At 42.8% G+C, this 18438-nt stretch overlaps 1 protein-coding gene across 3 annotated transcripts in view; it reads left to right on the top strand.

Annotated features, from left to right (window-relative positions):
- The first annotated feature begins 1572 nt into the window (after positions 1–1572).
- The window catches only part of LOC149324257 (alpha-galactosidase MYORG-like), a 42375-nt gene continuing 25509 nt past the window's right edge, over positions 1573–18438 (top strand). Inside the window, exon 1 of one of the 3 annotated variants that reach the window (XM_089498018.1) lies at positions 1573–1641. The gene's annotated coding sequence lies outside the window, so the exon portion shown is untranslated. Of the gene's footprint in view, positions 1642–4963; positions 5038–18438 lie in introns of those variants that run through there. The other 2 variants (XM_089498015.1, XM_089498017.1) reach the window with 2 other exon arrangements.

The following is an 18438-nucleotide window of genomic DNA, read 5'->3' as shown; positions in this document are numbered from 1 at the left end:
AGTTGTCTAAGGGACAGCAACCCGGCCCCTGGCTCAAAAAGGTTGCCTACCCCTGGTCTAGATCATTGGTTCTCAACCTTCCTAATGCCGCAACCCTTAGATATAGTTCCTCATGTTGTGATTCCTCCCAACCATAAAATTGTGGTGTCTCAGTTCCTAAGATACGTGTTTTCCAATGGTCTTCGGAGACCACTGTGAAAGGGTCATTCGACCCCCAAAGGGGTCATGACCCATAGGTTGAGAACCACTGGTCTAGATCGAGGAAAGTAATAGTGCCACTCTATTCTGCTTTGGTCAGGCCTCACCTGGAATCCTGTGTCTATGATTCTATTGCTGTCATTTTAATAGGTTGAATTTTTAAACTGTATTGCATTTAATCCTGTTTTAAAGGGGGGGGGGTGTCAATTTATTTATTGAGAGTATGTATTATTCCAATATATTCTAGTCATGTAAGCCGCATTGATTGCTGCAGCAAAAGGCAGGGTATAATGATACAGTTTATTTATTTACTGTTATTTATAATTCAAAAAGGATGTTGACAAGCTGGAGTGTGTCCAGAGGAGGGCAACCAAGATACTACTATTTGTTATACTTCCTTTATATGATATTTCTGCATCCACAGTATAGCAACTCAGTTTGTTTAACAAAATCTGTAATTCATTCATTTCCCCAACAGAAATGCAAATAAGCAACAAACAGTTCCCAATCTTTTTTTAAAATAGTTCAAAGATTTCTCTGATCAGCAGAAATAATCCAGTTTGGTACCACTTTAACTGCCATGGCTCAGTGCTATGGAATTCTGGGAATTGCAGTTTTGTGAAATATTTAGTCTTCTCTCTCAGAGAAATCTGGAGCCACGACAAACTACAGATCCCGGGATTCCATAGAATTGAGTCATGGCAGTCAATGTGGTATCAAACTGGATTATTTCTGTAGTGTGGATGTAGCCCTAGTCAGTTTTTCCCCCATTCCAGCCTGTTCAATCACCTTCAGCCAATCTTGTGTTGGAATAGCAGTAATTTTCCATTTTGAGCATATATTATTCTTGCAGCTGTCATCACATATTGTAATGTCCTTCCATTCTACTTCTCAAATTGATTGACCAGTACTGTGAGCAAAAAAGTATTTGCCTTAAACTGTATCTTGACTATAAAAATATCTGCAGTGTTTGCTTCATCAGAGGTCCACTACAGATGGAAAAACTCCCTGCCTTCCGATTGCATTTCCAACATTTGTTCTTCCATGTGTTAGATAACCTATCTGGCGTTAGAGACCATCTATACATATCGTTTTATACAAATTGCCCCTTCAATTGAGTCAATGTTTAATGTCTGGTAAAACGGACCTTGCTCTGTGTGCTAAGAGAAGAAATCTAGAGCAAAGGTTTGAAAAACCTTGCAGTGGGCCAGCGGTCAGAGTCCAGTTTATTTCAGACTTGTCTTCTTGGGGTGAATTTTGGACCACGTTCCAGTGGTTAAGTGGTGGTTGCATTACACCATCCTTTTCTTGAATGCCTACATTGATATTCAACAAGATATTCCCCCAACTGAATATCTGCAGAAAAGAGAAACTGGAACATTTTGAAAGCAGCTGACAAAAGGATAATCAGGGCTGTCCCTGCAAAATCAGGACTGTTGGAGGGTATGTCTATCTGTAAACATGCATTGTGTGATTCTTTAGATGTTGCTGGACTCCAGCTCCCATCAACATCTGGCCAGCAGAACAAAAGGTAAGGATTGTTGGGAGTTGGAGTCCACTACCTGCTGAAAGCCCACGTGATTCTCATCTTTAAATTATGGGTGGTGTTGTCGTGTGTGCCTTTAAGTCCTTTCTGACTTATGGTCACCCTAAGGCAGACCTATTGTGGGGTTTTCTTGGCAAAATTTGTTCAGAGGAGGTTTGCTATTGCCTTCCCCTGAGGCTGAGAGTGTGTGACTTGCCCAACGTCACCCAGTGGGTTTAATGGGCAAGTCGGGAGTCAAATGCGGTCTCCGAAGTTGTAGTCCAGCCCTCAAACCACTACCCCATGGTGATAAGGGAATTCCATGGGTATTAATATTACTTTAGTATTATACCCCATGTTTTGCCAAGTTTGGGATTCAAGGTGGCTTCCGGCAGTGAAAGTAAATGTCAGCTGGCATCCTGAACTGCAGTTATGGATCTGTAATTGTGTTCACCTAGGGTACTATTTATGTATCAATACATTGTACTGAAATCTTGCATGGCAAGGGGTGGACTGGATGGCTCTTGTTGTGTCTTGCAAGTCTATGATTCTATGATGTAGGTGCCTCTGCACTGCAGAAACATTGCAGTTTGAGACTGTTTTAACTGCCATGGCTCAGCACTATGAAATCCTGGGGTTTGTAGTTTGTTTTGGCACCAGAGCACTCTGACAGCGAAGGCTAAATGTCTCACAAAACAGCAAATTCCGGGATTCTATAGCACTGAGCCATGACAGTTCAAACGATGTCAATGCTTACAGATTCGGTGGAGGATCTTAGCCATAGTTTGTTTATTTATTTATTTACTGTATTTATACCCTGCTCTTCAGCCAGAAAGGCTCTCAGAGCCGGTTACAGATATATATACTCGATTATAAGTCGACCTTGTGTGTAAGTCGAGGGCAAGTTTTGGGGCCAAAATTATGGATCTTGCTATGACCCATGCATGCATATGTTGAGGGTAAAATTTAAGGGCGTATGGCAAAGGATCTAAAGGATGAAGCAAAGCAAAACAATGTCAAAGAACTTACAAAATTCCAGCAAACATAATTCTTTGTGCTTACTCTTAAGACTGGATGGACGAGAGAGCAGAGGGGGCTGGTGCTTCCCATATTATACTCTTGCTTTTCACCAGGAGATGGCTCCTTCTTTAAAATAGGAGTTAAGCCACAGTATTTAACATTGACCTGTGGATAAGGCGACTCAGGTTTTTTGGGTCAGTTTTTGGACCTAAATTTCTAGACTTATACATGAGTCTATCAGGCTCGCAATCTGGAAAGACATGACACAAAAGGAGAAGGGAATGGCAGTGGGGAAGGGGAGTAAGTTACTTTAGGCCAGGCCTGATGGAGCTGGTTTAAACAGTTTAAACAGTTGCAGCATGCAAAAATTAAAAATAATAATAAAAAAATGATTAAAAAAATTAAAACCAGTTGAAAATAGAAACCATCAAAAAGGAAAAAAAATGAAGGCGTAGGGGGAAAGCAGTGTATTCTCCGCACATCATACAAGTAGGCTGACCATATTTGCTTTAAACTGCAGTGGGAAAGAGCCCTTAAGTGCCATGGTTGCATGCTAGGAAATCCTAGGATTTGTGGTCTGTTGTGGCCCCTGAGTTCTCTGACCGGGAAGGCTAGGGCTGCATCCGCACTGCAGAAACAACCTGGTTCGACACCACTTTAACTGCCATGGCACAATGCCATGGCATCTATTGTAGCACCAAGAGCAAAGCTCTGGAATCTCCTGGGCTGCATCCACACTGCAGGAACAATCCAGTTTGGCCCCGCTTTAACTACCGTGGTTTGGTATTTTAGCCTTCTCATCAGTTCCAAAACCACACTCAGAAAACCACACTCGAGGCTATGGAATTCTGGGATTTGTAGTTTTGCGAGACACTTTAGCCTCCTCTGTCAGAGAGTTCTGCAGCCACAACAAACTACAGCTCCCAGACTCCCACAGCACTACACTGTGGCAGTCAAAGCAGTGTCAAACTGGATTATTTCTGCAGTGTGGATGTAGCCCTAGCCTTCTCTGTCAGGAGAGCTCTGGTGCCACAACAAACCACCAACCCCAGCATTCCCTGGCATGGCTTCATGGCTGTTAAAGCAGTCTCAAACTGGGTTATTTCTGTAGTGCAGATGAGCCTCCTCCTGCAAAAAGCCAACCAGAGACTGGTTTGTTGCAAGAGGAGGCTGTGTCTGCACTGCAGAAATAACCTGGTTTGAGACCTCCTCTCCCTCCTTGGATGCCAAGCCTCTGGGTGGAGGAGGAGAGCTAGGCCTCCCCTTTGGAAACTACATCTCTAAATGCATCTGAGGAAGTAGACTTCATTCTATGAAAGCTCATGCTGCCAATTTCTTTCAGTTAGCCTTGGGATGTAATAAAACAAATGACAGTACTGGCCCATAGGGAAACCATATACTGGCCCATAGGGAATCCTGGGAGAATACTTGCCCATAGAGAAACCATACTGGCTCATAGGGACTCATTGGGGAACATTTGCCCATAGGGAAACCATATACTGGCCCATAGGGAATCCTGGGAGAATACTTGCCCATAGAGAAACCATACTGGCTCATAGGGACTCATTGGGGAACATTTGCCCATAGGGAAACCATATACTGGCCCATAGGGAATCCTGGGAGAATACTTGCCCATAGAGAAACCATACTGGCTCATAGGGACTCATTGGGGAACATTTGCCCATAGGGAAACCATATACTGGCCCATAGGGAATCCTGGGAGAATACTTGCCCATAGAGAAACCATACTGGCTCATAGGGACTCATTGGGGAACATTTGCCCATAGGGAAACCATATACTGGCCCATAGGGAATCCTGGGAGAATACTTGCCCATAGAGAAACCATACTGGCTCATAGGGACTCATTGGGGAACATTTGCCCATAGGGAAACCATATACTGGCCCATAGGGAATCCTAGGAAAATGCTTGCCCATAGGGAATCCTTGGGGCAACCTTACCCAGTGATTCCCCAGTGTATACAGTGTCTAGCCCAGTGATCCTGTCTGGGTCAGTGTGCTTTCCTTCTGGGCAATCCTTCCCCAAGGCGAGGGTTCCCTCTGGGGCAGTCGTGTGTGGTTTTTGCAAGTCCTCCAAAATCCCTCTCCAAGGACTACATCTCCCAGAGTCCTTTTCCCAGCCCTGCCTCCTCCTGGAGCCTCCCACCTGAAGAGCCAGGCTGCTCCTTGCCTTGCCTTGCCTTGCCCTTGCTGCTGGATGCCCAGCTATGAACAGAGCAAGAGGCAGCAGCTGGAGGAGCCCAGGCAGAAGAGGAGAAGGGAGCAGGAGCAGGAGGTGAGAGGGCAGGAGGACTGGCTGGCAGGGCTGGCACCGCTGCTGGGATGGAGGCGCATCTGCCCCGCAGGCAGCGTCCGCACTCAAACCCAGCAGCAGCAGCAGCAGCAGCAGCAGCAGCAGCAGCAGCAGGCTTCTTCTTCGATTGAGAGAAGAAGAGTCAGAAACAGAGGGAGAAAGGGTCAGGGATCAGTGGGCAGAGGGAGGAAAGTGGCATTTGTAGTGTTAATGGGTGTATATGATCTGTAGCTATCTATATCTATCTATCTATCTATCTATCTATCTATCTATATATATAAACTAATTCAATCTAATAGTCAGGATCAACACTTAACTCTCTCTCTCTCTCTCTCTCTCTCTCTATATATATATATATATATATATATATATGGAGAGAGAGAGAGAGAGAGAGAGAGAGAGAGAGAGAGTTGTTGTGTTGATCCTGACTATTAGATTGAATTAGCTTCTATCTGTCTGCCTATGTATGTATCTATCTATATAAAATATTTGTAGTGTTAATAGATGTTTATGATCTGAAGGTACAGATAGATAGATATAGATAGATAGATAGATAGATAGATGATAGATAGATGCTAATTCAATCTAATAGAAAGGATCAACACTTAACAACTCATTATATATATATATATATATATATATGTAGTGTTAATGAATGTTTATGATGTGTAGGTACAGAGAGAGAGAGAAACTAATTCAGTCTAATGTAAAGGAACAACACTTAACAACTCATTATATATCTGCTTATATATATATAAGACCTACAGACCTACAGATCATAAACATCCATTAACACTACACACACACACATATTTGAGTTGTTAAGTGTTGTGACTTTCTATTAGATTGAATTAGTTTCAATATATATATATATATGTACCTACAGTTCATAAGCATCCATTAACACTGTGTGTATGTGTGTGTGTGTAATGAGTTGTTAAATGTCGATCCTTTCTATTAGATTGAATTAGACTAAATTTTCTGTAGGATAAGATAGGAAGAGTTTGGTTGTAAAAAAAGAAAAAATAGTTTTAACATGGAGCTCTTCTAGCAATGGCAGTTAGAGATAAGAAGCTGTATTTTTATTAATCATTCAATTAATTAATTAATTTCTATCCCGCCTTTCTCTCCAAAGGGAACCAAGGCAGCTCACAATAACAATTTTAAAAACATACTGCAATAATAATAATATAAAATTAAAACATCAGCTAAAAACAATATAAAATTACAGATACTAAAACCACACTAAAAAACCACAATACCCCCATCCCATATAAAACCCATATAAAATCCTGTACATCAGGATAGAAGGAGATTACATATCAATTATATATTATATATATCAAAGTATATATATATATATATATATATATATAATATCGAAGGAGACGTTATAGAAGGTAGATCTAAATGTATGGATGATGTGTATGATCCTAGAATCATAGAATAGAAACATAGAATATGTGTTTTCTTTGTTGGTGTGTAATTTTAATTAAATATTTAAAAAAGGAAACAGGAAAAAGGTGGGGAAGGGGCTTGGAAGAGGGAGGGGAGACTCGCATGGCAACAACAACAACAACAACCATAACAAGAACAATAATAGTTTGTATCCTGCTTTCCTCCAAAAACTGGGACCCAAAGTGGTTTGCAGACTAAAGACACAGCGCTGTTAAAAAACTCAGGAAAGTGACCATTAAAATGGCATGGAAGCATGAGCTGCTCATGGGAGTTTATCACACGAAGGAGATCGTGAATATCCTGGGAACATTGTGTAATTACGCATAAAGATTTCACACAACATCACACAAAAGCCACCATTAAAGTGGTCACAAAGAAGCATTAATGTGCATCTTTTTACTTTGGGGATTTCAGTGACAATGCATTTCCGATATCACTTTATTTGCGCAATTGCGTGTTATAATCATTTGCACAATTACTCACAATTTCCACTTCATTTGTGAGATGCTTTAAATGCGCTTTACTCTCTCTTTAATGTCAAAATCAGCCCCAGTGTGATAAACTCCATGAAGTATTAATGGCTTTAATATGTCTGTGTGGCTGTATAGGCAAGTTTCAAGGCAACCTTTGCCCTTCATATGGCAAAGAGACAGCATGGAAATAACAACCACAACAACCACAAGTGACCAATAAATAAGAGGCGGCGGTCAAGCTGGGCAACTTTCACCCCAGATTGCAAAGAGGCATTGAAATTATATATAGGCGCATGCGCACACACCACTCTGCCTCTTTTTTATTGGTTCCTTGTGGTTGTTGCTGTTGTGGTTGTTGCCATGCCTCTTTGCAGTCTGAGCTACAAGGGCTGCCTTGACACTTACCTGATTGCCTCCTCTTATTTGTTTATTTATTTTATTATTTGATCATTGTTATTTCCATGCCTCTTTGCAATCTGGGGAGAAATTTGCACTGGCTACTACCTCCTCTTATTTATTTATTTATTTATTTATTTATTTATTAGTTGATTGTTGCTATTTCCATGCCTGTTTGCAATCTGATGAGAAACTTGCATGCCCTGACCACTGCCTCTTATTTGTTTAATATTGATTATTACGGTATTTCCATGCCTGCTTGCAATCAGAGGCAAAAAGCCTTGAAACTTGCATGGCCTGACCGTCTCGCCTCCTCTTCTTTATTTATTATTAGGTTTTCTATTGTTATTTCTATGCCTGTTTGCAGTCTGGGGAGCATGGCCTGACCACCGCTTCTTATCTTCTTCTCCTTCTTTTCTTCCCCTTCTTCTGTATAGAGATCTTATTGCACCTTTGAGGCTAACTGAAAGAAAGAAGTTGGCAGTATGAGCTGGCTATATCTTTGAATTCTATTACTTCTACTACTACTACTACTACTATTATTATTATTATTATTTCCATGCCTGCTTGCAATCTGGGGCAAAAGGGTTACCTTGAAATCTGCATGGCCTGACCACCTCCTCTTATTTGTTTATACTTTATTATATTATTATTCCCATGCCTATTTACAATCTGTTGTTGTTGTTATTGTTATTACCTCCATGCCTGTTTGAAAAACTTGCATGGCCTAACCACCGTCATTATTATTATTGCCATGTCTGCTTGCAATCTATTATTATTATTATTATTATTGCCATGCCTGTTTGTAATCTATTATTATTATTATTGCCATACCTGTTTGCAATCTGTTGTTGCTTTGTTGTTGTTGTTGTTATTTCCATGGCTGCTTGCAATCTGGGACAAAACTTGTGCAGCCTGACCACTGCCTCTTACTTATTTAATATTTAATATTTATTATTATTATTATTATTATTATTCCCATGGCTGCTTGCAACTTGGGACAAAGGAGGGATTGCCTTGAAACTTCCATGGCCTGACCTCCTCTTCCTCTTTATTTTTTAATATTTCCCCCAAATGTTCAAACTTTTGGCTGAGCTTCTTGGTCTGCATCCAGATATTGGCAGCTGGATATGTGTTTGCTTGTGGAATTGAGAGACTGTTGGATCTGGAATTGTTGTTGCTGTTGTTGTGTGCGTTCAAGTTATTTCTGACTTACAGCAACCCTAAAGTGACCCTATCATGGGGTGTTCTTGGCAAGTTCCTTCAGAGGAGCTCTGCCATGGCCATCCTCTGAGGCTGAGACAGTGTGACTTTCCCAGGGTCACATTGTGGGTTGTCATGGCCGAGCTGGGAACTGAACCCAAGTCTCCAGAGTCGCAGCCCAGTTAGTTTCAAAGGTGTTGCAAGATCAGGGTGACCGGACACCCTCCTTTTCCAGGACATGTCCTCCATTTCCACCTTCTCTCCAAGAGGAATTCCAAAATGCCATCCATTTTCAGCAAGACGAAAGAGCATGAATTTACATTTCTATGAATATATTTTAGCCTTTATTTTGCAACAGCCTACTTTCTTTCATGAATGTCCTACATTTTGCAGCCCCTTGTCCTCTTTTGTGGTTAGGCAGACATCTGTTTCACCCCGTACAAGATCCCTTTGCATATTATGTTTGTTTGTGTGGCCGCTGTTGACTCTCTGGTTAATAGATAATGCAATTAATGCAAACAAGCATGAAAATAAAAAGAACATGGCATGCAGAGAGTCTAGTCAACATTGAGTTTCCTGCCATGGATGGAAAGTAACTTTGCCTGATGCAGCTTCATGCCACACTGTTTGGAAACTCCTCCGGTGGCATTAAACTGGGCGTGTTGTGGCTCTGCAAACTCAGTGTGCAAATGGGATCTTGGGCCAGAGCATCATCCCCCTTAGAAGCTGGCTCTGCTTTCGCTCTGGATTAATGCCTCTGAACAGGATCAGGATTCAGGTGTGGTCTGTATTCAAGATTCTTCCCCTCTGGACTCAGGAAGAGTTTGGGTTCATGTCTCCAAACCATTTGCTGTGTCCAGGGAGAATCTGGATTCACTTGTTGGAGAGTGTGGATTGTGAGACTTCCAAATGGATTAGTTCTCAAATAAATAGCTGTGTAAGGCTGCCTCCGCACTGTAGAAATAATCCAGTTTGACACCACTTTAACTGCCATGGCTCAATGCTAGGGAATTCTGGGAAATGTAGTTCATTGTGACCCCAGCGCTCTCTGATAGAGAAGGCTCAGTGTCTCACAAAACTACAGTCCTCAGAATTCCATGGCATTGAGCCAAGGCAGCCTAGATCTCTTGCAGTATAAAGCAGTATAAAGCCCTATAGAGTTCATTAAGACCTACAAAGCCTAATACTGCTTAGGTCCAGACTGTGGCTGGGTATTCACACTGCAGAAATAATCCAGTTTGACGCTGCTTTAACTGCCATGGTTCAGTGCTCTGGAATTCTAGGATCTCAGAAAGCTTTATGAGTTATTTAGCCTTCTCTGTCAGGCAGCGCTGGTGCCACAACAAACTATGAATCCTAGGATTCCATAGGATAGAGCCATGGCAGTTAAAGTGGTATCAAAGTGGAATATTTCTGCAGTGTGATAGCAGCTGTATATGAAAGACTGTATATCCCCATACAAACCTGCCAGACCCCTAATACGTATCTTCAGGGAAAGGCTTTCTCTCAGTCCCACCACCATCCCAGACACAAGAGAGAGCTCCTTCTCGGTGGTTGCTCCCAACCTCTGGAGCTCCCTGCCACAGGAGCCAAGGCTGGCTGCCTCCCTACTCTCCTTTTGCAAGCAAAAACTTTTCTTTTCAAGCAGGTTTTTAATTCGTAATTGCACCAAGAGTGGCTTCTTACTGGGGCGTTCGCTTGCGTATACTTTGGGTGTAATTTTGTATTTTGCACTTAAAAGTTTTTAAACGGTTTGACATGGCTTGGTTGCCGTCTTAATGTGGTACTTTAATCTTGTTTTAAAATGATATTGTTTTTCTGTTGTTGAGGGAGAAAGGGGGCGTTCCCACTTGCGATTTAAAACGAATTTAAATACAGCGGTTCGTTTTAAAGCGATTCAAAATAAAGCGAGTGTTATCCTGCTTTTCAAATCGCTTTATTTGTATAGTTCCCATTTATGTAACATTTTATTTTAATTCACTGTAATTGACCCTGCTTCGTTCCCATTCAAGGATGAATCGGTGTATATTTAAACCGGTTTTGTTACTTTTTCGTTCACATTCACTTGTTTCTGCTGTCAATCAAAGCGACATCATCATGACATCACATTAATTCGGAGTAACATACACCGATGTAGCCTGTACCTGCATCCCCACTACCTGGCCGTTTTTAATTGGTTATAAATTTCGCGGGTTTTTTTAAAGAGCCAATGAGGAGGCGCTTATTTGTCCTCTTCTGTGTCTCCCCATATTAACTGCCATAACTCAGTGCTAGGGAATCCTGGGAATGGTAGTTTATTATGGCACCAGCACTCTCTGGCAGAGGAGGATAAATGTCTCACAAACACAACAGTTCCCATAATTCCCATAATATATATATATGCATGTGTGTGAGAGCATTCATATATAAACATGTGTGTGTATAAATAAACACACACACACACACACACACACCTATCTATCTATCTATCTATCTATATAGTGTGTGTGCCTGTGTTTTCGCCAAATCAGATCAAGGAGGAGAAGGCAGAGGGCTTTATTGGGGAGAGAATCTTTGGGGAAGATTGCTCCCTGGGCTGTCTGGAGAGCCATGAAGCAGGGATGTCCTGCAAAACCCATCCCATAGTTCCTCTGGAAAGAGCCTCGGTTCCCCAAATTCACTTTGCCTGAAATTGTCAGAAATTGAACCCAGGACCATTGGCGAACAGCACACATTGCACGAGAGATAATGTAAAGCAGTGGTTAGGATGTTGGATTGGGTCTTGGGAGGTCAAGATTGGCATTCACATTGTGCCATAAAATTTATTGGGATAACCTTGGCCCTCTTAGGATTTTGAGAAGCTGGAGTTTGTCCAGAGACAGCGACTAAAATGGTGAAAGGTCTGGAAACCATGAAGCCCTATGAGGAGAGACTTAGGGAGCTGGGTATGTTTAGCCTGGAGAAGAGAAGGTTAAAAGGTGATATGATAGCCCTGTTTAAATACTTGAACGCGATTCCAGAGTTGGAGGAATATTAGATTCTAGCTGTTAATATGACAGTAACAACAAATAAGCACAAATGGGGAGGGGGGATACGATTCTGTTGGAAATGGATGGATTAGAAGTATTGTGAAATGTCAGGAATAAAAGAGAATCCACCTCAAAATTAGGAGGAGCTTCCTGACAGTAAGAGCTGTTCAACTGTGGGACACACTCCCTCGGAGGGTGGTGGGGTCTCTTTCTTTGGAGGTCTTTAAGCAGAGGCTGGATGGCCATCTGTCAGGGATGCTTTGATTGTGAGTTCCTGCATGGCAGAATGGGGTTGGACTGGATGGCCCTTGAGGGTCTCTTCCAAGTCTAGGATTCTATGATTTTGTGATTCTTTCTCAGCCTAGTCTACCTTTCAAGGTTGTGTAATATGGGAGGAGAACTGGAAAGACACATAAACCACCTTGAACTCATTGCAGGAAAGGAATGAGAAATACAGACTTAATCAATAGAATCTGTGTTCTGGCCTTGACTGAATAGGATGACTTACCAAATTTGGCATGCTTATCAAATTAGTAGATGACACCTGATTAGGAGCGATAGCTAATAATCAAATGGACAGGATCAGGATTCCAAAGGACCTTGACAGATGGGAAAGCTGGGCCAGAAGTAACAAAATGAATTTCAGCAGGGAGAAATGTAAGGTATGACATTTAGGCAGGTAAAATGCAATGCACAAATATAGGATGGCTGATAGCTGGCTTGAAAGCAAGACATGTGAAAAGGATCTAAGGGTCCTAGTAGATTACAAGTTAAGTATTAGCCAGCAGTATGATGTGGCAGCTGGGTTTCATCAGCCAGAGTATAGTGTCCTGATCAGGAGAAATAGTAGTGCCACTGTATTCTGTTTTGGTCATACCTTACCCGAAATACTGTGTCCAACCAAGATGGTCAAAGGTTTGGAAACCAAGCCCTATGAGGAACAGCTAAAGAGTTGAGTACAGTGGCCCTTTAGTATCTGCTGGGTTTTGGTTCCAGGACCCCTTCGGATACCTAAATCTGTGGATGCTGAAGTCCCATTATATACAATGGCATCAAAAATGGGGGGGGGGGTGTCCCTTATATAAAATGGCAAAATCACAGTTTGCTTTTTGGGATTCATATTTTTAAAAATATTTTTCATGCGGTGGATGCTTGAGTCTGTGGATTAAAAAAATCTGTGGATAGGGAGGGCTGACTGTATTGGAGAAGAGACATCTGAGAGGTGATATAATGCTGTTGTTGTTGTGTGCCTTTGTTATTGTTTGCATTCAGAAAATTTCAGTATGTGAAGGGCTCTTGTAGCACCTTTGTTGCAATTGTGTGCTTTCATTTCCAGTTTATGGCAGCCCCAAGGTGAACCTATCATGGGGTTTTCTTGGCAAGATTTGTTCAGAGGGGGTTTGTATTGCTTTCCTCTGAGGCTGAGGGAGTGTGACTTGCCCAAGATCATGCAGGGTGTTTCCATGGTCAGGTGGGCGTTCAAACCCTGATCGCGAGAGTTGTAGTCCAGTGCTCAAATCACTTCACCATGCTGACTTTCTGCTAGAGGGATGCCATGTAGAAGATGGAGTGAGCTTTTTTTCTGCTGCTTCAGAGACTGGAACATGTGCCGATGGATTGAAATGGCAAAATGAGATCTTCTTTTCTCAAAAGTAGGAAGAACCTTTTGACTGTAAGAACTGTTTGACAGTGGATTAGACAGCCTCAGAGAGTGTTGGATTCTCCTTCTTTAGAGGCCTTTAAACAGGATGGATGGTCATCTTTCAGGTAAGCTGTATTTCTCCATGCCACAGAGTAGGATTAGATGACCCTTATGGTCCCTTCAAGCTCTATGATTCTATGACCTGCTCCAGCCTTCCTACTTTAAAGATGGGAACAAGGGGGAGAGTTCAGACAGACATGGATGACTTTTCAGAATTTGAAGATGACCGAAAGCAGATTTGGTTATTGTTGTGTGCCTTCCAAGTTGTTTTTTGACTTCAGTGACCCTATCATGGGGATTTCTTGGCAAGATTTGCTCAGAGGAGGTTTGCCATGGCCTTCTCCCGAGGCTGAGATAGTGTGACTTAGAATCATAGAATCGTAGAGTTGGAAGAGACCACAAGGGCCATCCTGTCCAACCCCCTGCCATGCAGGAAATCACAATCAAAGCATCCCCAACAGATGGCCATCCAGCCTCTGTTTGAAGACCTCTAAGGAAGGAGACTCCACTACAGTCTGAGGAAGTGTGTTCCACTGTCGAACAGCCCTTACTGTCAGGAAGTTCCTCCTAATGTTGAGATGGAATCTCTTTTCCTGCAGCTTGCATCCATTGCTCCGGGACTTGCCTAAGGTCACCCAATGGTTTTCATGGCTGAGCTGAGAATTGAACCCTGGTCTCCAGAGTTTGTAGTCCAGCACTCAAACCACACTGGCTCACAGATTTGGAAGAGCTGTTTAGGAATGGAAAGAGCACCTTATCTTGAGAATGTCTGTCTCACTGTCGGATTAGTGGAAGCAAAAGAAAATAATCTTGCAGGGTTTATCTTCATCCCTCCACCCAAAGCAGCAATCTGACAGGTTTCCCCCTCCATACTATCAGTCTTGCAGACAGAATGGGCTGGCATCATCTCTTTTCCTTGGGCAAGAAGAAAAGGATGCTTCCCTTCTCTAGTTCTTAAAATCACAGTCAGAAGGGACCAAAAGGGGTAAGTAGTCCAGCCCCACTAAGTACTCCCAAAAGATGGCAGGCAGTGCTTCATTGCTGGATTTGGCATTAGGGGCCACAGGGGAGGGATGGTGGCTGTCACACACTTTGGAAGCAGGAAGTTGGAAACGATTTGAAGGTAAACAACAACAACACAGTGTTTTCTAATACTTTTGTACATTAAACAAAGTTTGTGTACAGTGAACCATTGGAAAGCAAAAGTGTCACTCTCTCAGCCATCCATGTGGACAATCTTGGATTTTGGAATACAGTATTAGGGGATTCTGGATTCCAGATAAGCATGTCTCAACCTGTAAGGTAAAAAAAAAGCTCTTTCTAATTTTTAAGTCAATTTTTTTTCTTGTAAGAGCACAGATGAAAATAGCAAGAGAACAGCCCAAGATATGAATATTCATGTGGTGTGATTTTTAAAATAAAAAGGGCATTTGGCAAGAGTGACACAGAGACAGGTGTTCAGTTTTGAGGAATGCATGTCTGTCATTTCTACAATGAAGCTGAGCTGGTCTTTCAGCTTTATTTTTCACTCACAGCTGCTTTGCCAGCTTTCAGGCCCAGCATTGCTGGGAGAAAGGAGGAAAAGGAAGCAGAAATGGACAGAAATGGACATGCATATTAATAGGGTGATTAAAACAAAGCAAAGGCAAAAACAACAACTACAAAAGACGGAAAACTTAATTGCTAAAAAATAAGGTGTTGTCATAAAAATCTCACAAAATATCTACAGTTCCCAGGGTTTCCTAGCATTGAGCCAGAGCAATTAAAGTGGTCTCAAACTGGATTATTTCTGCAGTGTGTTTTTGGACACATAACACCAATAATCCCCCCCCCCAAGTAGCTATGCTGATGGGGATGCAGGACTGGAGGGATTCTGAGAGTTGTAGTCCCCCCTCCCCCCCAAAAAAAATTAACTTTCCCATGCTCTCAAAATGGCAAAACAGCCTCCCACATTTTGTGGTTTGGCTCACACAGGGCCCTATGCTGGCTGGGGGGTTCTGGGAGTTATAGTCCCCCAAAGTAACTTTATAGAGCTGTTGAAGGATACCCTAAGTTTTTGTCCAAGTTCACAGAGCAATCATTGAGTGAGAAAGTGAGGTTGGCTGTATCAGCTCACACTTCAAGCACATCAGTCACTTCATCCGTAGCATCCATCTGCTTCTGCTGGAAAAAGAAACGTGGAAGTTTGCCACCCTTCCCTTGCTTGCTTTTGCCATAAATAGATGCCAGGCGCTGCTGGCTTCTTTGAGTGGCTGGGGGAGTGATGGTGCCAATGGAAGAGGGGTTATTTATTTCTTTATAGCCCGCCTTTCTCCTGGTATAGGGACTCAAGGAAGGCAGCTAACAAAATTTAAAAACAGTACAAGTTAGAAGTTAGAAACATTACAAAGCGCTAAAAACACAAAGTTTAAAAAACCCCTGCATCACACATTAAAGGTTAAGAGAGATTCTGTAAAACTCTACACAAGCCTTACACAGTCCTTATTAGTTTGAAAAAGCCTGACAGCACAAGAATGTTTTCATCTGCTGCTCTCTCAAAAGGAGAGCAGGGATGGGGCTCTGCTGGCCTCTCTAGGGAGGGAGTCCCGAAGTCTAAGGTCAGCCACCAAGAAGACCCCGTTGCTTCTCTTGTCCCCACCAAAGGAGCCTGAGAGGGTGCTGGGACAGAGAGTGGGGCCTCTCTGGACAATCTCAGTGCTCTAGTGGGCTGGATATGGGCCTTCAAATAACCTGGACCCAAGCTGTATAGGGTTGGAAGGGATGGCAAGTGCCAGTGACAGCTGTCAGACCTTCCAGCTGCTACAGTCAACCAGAGGTTTCTTTTCACACAGAGCCCAATCTGTGAATTGTTGCATGAACCACTTCTGTGCACATAGTTACAGAGGATTGTACCTTGCTGCATTATGCTTGCTTATCTATGAGTAGTCTTATGGGAAGTTAGTAGGACTTTTGTTGTTGTTTTGTGCCTTCAAGTCATTTTCAACTTACGGGGACCCTCTAAGGCGAACCTGTTACGGAGTTTTCTTGGCAAGGATTTTTTAGAGCAGAGTTGCTGTTGCCTTCCTCTGAGGCTGAGAGAGTGTGACAGATGGACCTGCCCTACATTCCAGCCTTTTGCCCAGGAGGAATGCCAAAATGTCCACTGTTTTGAGCATGGCTAAGAATTTATATGAGTGTTTTAGCTTTCATTTTGTAATGGCTTGCATTTTTCTTGGAAGTCCTATGTTTTGAGGTGCCTTGCCCTCTTTTGTGGTTATGACACCCTGCACTCAGTAGGCATTCATGGCCAAGCAGGGATTCGAACCCTGGTCTCCAACACCCAAATCCCTACACCACTGACTAACCTTGCCAAATTTTGTGCCATTAGCTTAATTTTGCAGACTCTCACTTAAGTGCTATTAAGAGATAACAGTTTCTTGATGTCTGCCAGGCAGGTTCATGGGGGAACAACTCCTCCATAGGTCTCCCTCAGTTGAATGACACTTGTCCAGAAGCAGGACCATGTGTTGGGTCATATATGTTCATTTTGTGCAAGATCTGAGGATCAGCGCTTCTCCCCAGACTCCTGTCTCATTCTAATTAGGCCTCCAGAGTGTGAAATGACTATAATGTTCTTAATAGGTGGGATGGGTTGTGGAGAAACCCTCTAATCTGCTACTTCCCTTGTAGGACTGTAATTGTTCAAAGCTGCAGTGAAGGTTTATAGAGAGGGCTGCAATTACTCTATTTGGTCCCAATGAGAGGAGGAGGCAGATTTGGCTGTGCCGCACCTTCCTAGGCTGCGGATGGGTGAGAGATTTTGGGCTGCCATCCTGGCTTCAGCAGTGCCCTGTTCCAAAGAAAGCCAATGGTGATTGAAACTTAAACGCTGATCAGGGAAATCCAGGTTCAAGGCTCACATCTGCAAATGGAAATGTCATGGTTGCAAAAGTTTTGTGGAGCTGTATGAGACCCTGAGAACTCCAATTATGTCTCAAGCCACCCCTTGGATTTTTACTTTAAGAAAAATGCTGTTCCTTAATAGAATTCAAAGACATTGTGTTAGTCTGGATCAAGATGCAAAGGGATCTTGTAGCACCTTTGAGATTAACTGAGAGAAAAATGTTGTAGCCTGAGCTTTCATAGACTATGGGCCAGAGCAGATGGGCAGGAAAAAGCAGCTTGATCTTGCTTTTTCTCAAAGCTCATCGAAACCCAGCTGCCCGCACAGCCCACTCCCAAGGCAGGCTGAATGTGAATGGTGCAAACGCACAGTGCGGTGTCAAGCCACGCCACTTTGATAATCTTTTTTTTGTCGCCTCCCCACTATGCATGCGCACTGTCGCAAAAACATACCACCCATGGCAGTTCCATCAGCCTGAAGGTATATGTTATTATCTAAAGTGAAATAGTTGTGGGTAAGAACAAAATGACAGACCTCCGTGGCTAGGTCTGCTGTAGTCCCATCTGGAAAGATGTTCCTATCAGCTCGTAGTCCATCCCTGTGTGGGATGTTGGTGTATAGGGATTCCACATCCATAATGGCTTAGATAGTGTTCCCTAACTAAGAGACCCACAAATCTCTCCTGCTTTTCCATCCCTTCAGTAGAATTAAGATGTTGCAGTTGTGGAGAAAGAGATAGTGTTGTGGAATGCAGGTTACAAGCCGCCCAACTCCCATATACACACACACACACACACACAGTTGCACCTCTGTTTTCACAGACTTTGAATTTGTGTCCCTCACTCATTTGCAGGCGGCAAAAGGGGACAAAATGGGGCACGCGCTGCCATTTAAGCCAATGATGTTTTGCCGTTTTTGCCAGGGGCGGGGGATTTGGAATAGATTCCCCCATGAATATGGAGGGGCTAGTGTGTGTGTGTGTGTGTGTGTGTGTGTGTGTGTGTGTGTGTAGATATCTACTGTATCTATCTTCCTTCCTTCCTTTCTTTCTTTCTGTAATTTTGTTTGGGTTTGGGCATCACTGAAGGCAAGGCGTATATAAGCTGTATAAAAACCCCTCCCCAGATTTTTACTGTTTTGGCTATATATCTCCACAGCTGCAATTTGCTACGTGGTGTGGCCCATGAGGGTTTTGGCATGCTTTCCATTCTTGCTTGCTTGCTCCAGATTGCAACCTTGGAGAAATGGCCATGTACCTGG

This window comes from Sceloporus occidentalis, unplaced genomic scaffold (genome assembly GCF_023333645.1).
Source record: "Sceloporus occidentalis isolate IW3139 unplaced genomic scaffold, rSceOcc1.0.p SCAF_1, whole genome shotgun sequence".
In the NCBI taxonomy this organism is placed as follows: Eukaryota; Metazoa; Chordata; class Lepidosauria; order Squamata; family Phrynosomatidae; genus Sceloporus; species Sceloporus occidentalis.
This window is presented reverse-complemented; position numbering and strand designations above follow the sequence as displayed.